We start from the raw sequence: 5562 nt of genomic DNA, 5'->3' as shown, positions 1-5562 counted from the left end.
AAAAAAAAGCAGCTCATCCAACTTCTTTTCTAATTAGTTAATGCATAGAAAAACATTTTATAAAAATTTGTCAGTAACGTCACCATTTATTTGCGGCTAATTACTTTAAGCCTTAATTGGTCCAAAAGCCAAGCTTTGTACACAAATTTCCTTGCTAATCAATAGTTTGATTTATATTCTATCCAAAAAAAGTCATCATCTGCCTAAAGTACAAAAAAATAACAACAAAATTTACCTTTTTCGCCGACATTGGTATATTTTCCAACTACGCCTTGCACGTGCCAATTATGAAAAGAATGTAAAATGTCAAAGCAGACACAAATTTCGCACTGGCATACAGTGCTGCCATATTCTATACATATTTCACATTTGAAATGTAAAAAAAATTTTGGCCTTTGTGACAGAAAAAAAAATCTATGTGGTTTCATTTTTCGTGGCCTTGCCGATATGCTGATGATGTACAGCTCTATCTTTCAGCAAATTTCGAGAATGTAGATGAACTTTGTTTTAAGCTTAACAATGACTTAGCATCCATCTCTTCCTGGGCGTTGAGAAATAACCTTGGCCTTAATAGTGAAAAATCATATGTGCTATCTATTTCTAAGAAACACAACAACTCAGATGTTCCGCAACTATTTATTGCCGATAGTTGTCTCATATTTGTGTCAAAGGTGTCAAATCTTGGCTTTATTATTAACTCTAGCCTTTCATGTGACGATCACGTAAACTCTGTTGTCAGCAGAGTGTACAGCATTTTAAGAAATTTGAGGATGACTGCCGCCTACACTCCGGTTGACGTTAGAAAAAAACTTGCGTTAGAATTAATGTTACCGATCATATGCTATCCCGTACTTGTCTACAGCAAATTGAATTCTCAATCTGCCCATTAAATTGATGTTGTGTTTAACCACATAAAACGCTACGTATTTGGATTAGCGAAATATGACCATATCTCTGGGTGGAGGTCACGTTTGTTGGTTTGTGAAATCTCTGAGTATTGGAAAGCCAGGAATTGTATATTTCTATGTCGACTTTTGCTAGACAATGCTCCTAGCTATATCTACAATAAACTAATATTCCCTAAATCAGCTCGAATAAACGACTTGATAGTACCATCTTTTAATTTTCTAACCTCTGCAAGGCTATTCTTTGTCAATGCTATTCGTATCTGGAATTCTATTGAATAAAAGCAACTTTAAGAACACTATCTATACGTACTTTCGCTGAACCAAATATTTATTTTTTATTATTATTATTAATATTATTTTGTGAGCCTGGGTTTCGCTATCTAAATGTTTTACTTTCTCTTGTCATCTGTGTTGATCTTTGCTACATATGTATAATGTGATATATATTTTATTTAGTATTTGTTATAAGTAATCTGTAACTAATAAAGTTGCAACTTATATTTAAGTACCAACTTAAAATTCACTTCTATTCATAGTCGCTTTCAGACTTCTACTAAGTAGTTTTAACTTAGTTTTACGATATTGCAAAACGAGTGAAAGTATATCGATTTTTCTTTACGATATTTTCGAAAAATGACATTTTTATTAAATAATATCAAGTTTAATAATCCGTTTATGTAATTTTTACTTTCATTGCATGTTTATTCAAAAGAATAAGGTATAAGTTTCTTGTTAATTGTGTGAAATAGCCAGAACTACCGCAATGATGTGAAGTCGATGTTTATCGAAAGCATGCTGTGAAACATACAAACACATATCTAAATGTTACGCACTAATTTGCTTTAAAAGAGCAAGCTAGAAGTTAACCTAATATTTGTGCATTTATATATGTAAATCATTCCAATTATAAAATTGTGATGTAGCTTTATTCGAAATGTAATACGCATTTTATTTCATCTTCCGATTAAAATGGATCGCTCTTTGTAAATTTCAATTGGAGATCATTCAATGTTATCAAAATCACGCTCAGCCAACTTAATTTGTACATATTTCGTCTTTTTTTCCTTAAACTAATAAAATACTTCTTCCTAGTTACGACTTAATTGCAGCTGCAGCCGAAACTAAATTTTAAGTTGGTACTTAGCCAGAAAAGTCGAAACTAAGGCGACTATGAATAGCTTTAGTTGTAACTTAGGATAGTTTCGACTTAGTTGTGAACTAAATATGACTATGAATATGCGCCTATGTATTTTATTTTACTGGTTTTTTAATCTCTGTTTTGTACTAAAAAGATCTATGATCTTATTATTATTATTATTGGGGATAGAGCACTGCGACCTTAAGATCTATTGTACCCCCTTCATGGATTATAGTGTGTCTATTAATCCAGTATCCGAGAGAATCTTTAGTATAGAACCTAAGTTTATGGATTTCACTTCGCCTTTGGTTATCAGATGTTCACCCAGGTGCCTTTTGCGTTTATGCATCAGTGCAGGGCATTCTTCTAAGATGTGCTGTGCAGTCTCGTATTCCATCCTGCAAAATCTGCATCGCTCATGCGAGTAAATTCCCAGTTTAGTCAGGTGATAGTTCAGCCTGCAGTGTCCTGTCAGGATTCCTGTAACAATTCTTAAGTTATTCTTTGATAAGCTCATACATTCCTTGAAGCGTTTTAGGTTATATGTTCCTAAAAGTGCTTTGGACTGCTCTAGACCTGGTAGGTTATCCCAGTAGTGATTCCTCTGAGCTTCTTCCTCTAGCCGAACTAGTTTAGAGCGTGCCCCTTTTCCCAGGCCGCAGAAAGGTTCTGGACCGGTGAAAGGGGNGACACCCTGCTGCCCCGATATTGGTACCAGTCATCCGTAGTAAAGCTCTTTTCGCCTGAGTCTGTATGTAAATATGAAGAGGGGTAAGATCTAAAAGAACCTCCAAGGATGCGGTTGGACAGGTTCTCATGGCTCCCGTTATGCATACTCATGCCAGCCTTTGTATCTTGGAGAGCACTTTGCTCCAAGTTTTGAAGTTCTATCGGCCCAAACGATGGCTCCATAGGTTATCATGGGTCGTACTGTTGTCGTGTAGATCTATCTCAGTATCTTTGGTGTGCAGCCCCAACTCTTTCCTGCCATGGACCTACACGTCATAAATGATCTTACAGCTTTCTTCGCAGTTTCTTCTACGTGTGCTTTCCAGAGTAGTTTTTGGTCTAGTATTACTCCTAGGAATTTAACCTCTTTTTGGTACATGATGTTGGTTCCATCTAGCCTTATCGCTTTTAGACTATCAAGTTTGTATTTCCTTGAGAATGGTACTATAGTGGTTTTTGCTGGATTTACATTCAGCCCCACTTTGGCACACCATATTTAAGTTACGTTCAGCCCTAGCTGGATTCTATCACACAGGGTGTTTTCGAATTTCCCCCTGCATAATATTACAATGTCGTCGGCGTACCTCTGGCAGGTTAGTCCAGTATCTGTTAGCTCTTGGAGCAGTCCGTCGACGACTTATCTATGATCTTATTGTACTAATGTTTTTTTTTCTTTCTCTTAATAAGTGAAATGAAATACATTGTTTTGGAATGTACCACAATTTTTCATGCTTATTTACCCATAAGAAAACTTTTTGCTTCCGAACACTCAACAGCAACTGATTTGATTTTCTTTGCCGAAATACCAGCGAAGCATCAGTCAATCGTCAATTATCGTAAGACGCACGAAGACGATGATAGTATACATGTGTCGACGACGCAGCAAGTAGCATTGTGAAGCCCACCCAGCACGCAAAATATCCGGAAACGTATCCGAAAATGGAAACAATTTCGTATAAAAACCTGACGATTCATCCGTTTTCCGATTCTGTTTTCGGACGTTTTTCGGATCAATTCTCCCACTAAAGTGTTCATCCGACACGTATGTGCAGAAAGCTATCGAAAATGGTTGTAAAACGCGATGCGCTTTCGGCTGTTTACCTGAAATTTGTCTGATAAAATTTTTGGTTGAAAACGATTTCATTATGAACTTCACAGAAACTTTTTCATAGTTATAGGAAACCAAACAAAAAACAAATTTAAGATTCAGCAACTTTTTCAATTTGAATACCTAATTTTAATGTGTTGCTTCTGACGGAATTCGAACCTGGGACCTCCTGAAAGCTAACATATAGTAGCATACTTCTCTGCACACTCAGCTACTGGCGAATATGTATACATGTTTTCAAATGCTCAGTTTGAACAAATATTTTAAAACTATTGTTTAATATAAGATGATGACTTTTTTCGGATACGAGAAATGAACAAATATGAAAATCGTTTTCTGAACATTTTCGGAAACGAAAAATGTACGAAAACTGCACTTTCGGCAAAAAGTACGTTTCTCTGCTGGCTGGGCAGTTACATGTGTTTGGAAAATCAAAAAATGCCCGTCTCTGCTTTAGAGCCTTAAATTCGGTAAAATCCGTGAAGTCTTCGGAAGCGAGCGACGAGCCAATGCGGCTAATATTTGCTCCTGTGTCTAACAGACTATGTTCGGTGAACTTCAGAAACGAAGATTACTAAAAATCGTTGAATCGAGCAGTTTTTTGTTTTTTTTTGACATTTCCATAAAATGATCGAAGTCTTAGACTGCGTTTACTCATTCTGGGATTGATTCCGCTAAAGATTCGGTTCCTCTGTTCTATATAGTTCTGTAGCCGTTCATCATAAGGACGAAAGCGAAGTGGGAGAGACTGATGGACGACCACCTGTTTTGACTCAGAGTTCGGTGGCGATGTGCTCTGGGTTACATGGCTGGGTTACGTGGCTGGAGGTGGATGCACCCGAGCGACGGTTTTCCGATTGTTTCCGAACGCAAGTTTGGCATTGTGGCTTATAAATATTAAGAGCGCCACATCCATAACAAAAAATACGACGATCAGCTAAACAATTCTCCCAGAGATGTCCGACCTCATCGCAGTTCCCGCATTTAAGCTTCGCTTGGGGGCTGTGAAGGGCGGCTAGCTCTACTTCAGCTTGTCTATCTTCCGCAAGGTCGGAGCAAGCTTCGTCAAGGGCATATACTTGGCGACGGTTAGCAATTGGCTTCGACTTATTGAAGTCCTCCGCGCGACAACTGAGTTCTTGGGGCAGGTTTTCACCCATTTTCACCAAACAAGGTAAATTACCAACTGTATGTACAGACTGATATAAAAACTTTTGACGTGTTTCTGGCAATAAATTATTTTTCCGTATTTCGAGAAGTTCTTCGTAAACTTTGACCGAATATTTATACACCAATGAAGCAACAGCATCATAAAAGGTTGAAAGGCATTCACCGGGCTTTTGTTTACGTGATCTGATCATCTCTCTACTCATAAAGTCTGAGCGGTAGTCTTTGTAGTGGTCTCTAAGCGAAGCACAGATGTCCGACCAAACGATGCGATCCACTTGCTTGTGATATCGTTAATACCACTCTCGTGCTTTCCCTACAAACAATACATGGATGTGCTTGCACATGCCAGTAAAGTCGCTACCTAGTGTTTCATAGGTGAGAGACTGGACCCTATAAATAAATTCTTCGACTCCTAAACCATCAGCAGACCCGTCAAATTGGATATTCCACTTTTGCATGGTGTTGGCAGTCTTCTGAGTAAATATAGAAGATACCATCGGCGATGGAGC

The sequence above is a fragment of the Rhagoletis zephyria genome, unplaced genomic scaffold (genome assembly GCF_001687245.7).
Source record: "Rhagoletis zephyria isolate East Lansing unplaced genomic scaffold, Rhagoletis_zephyria_1.1 Rzeph_scaffold_04156, whole genome shotgun sequence".
In the NCBI taxonomy this organism is placed as follows: domain Eukaryota; kingdom Metazoa; phylum Arthropoda; class Insecta; order Diptera; family Tephritidae; genus Rhagoletis; species Rhagoletis zephyria.
This window is presented reverse-complemented; position numbering follows the sequence as displayed.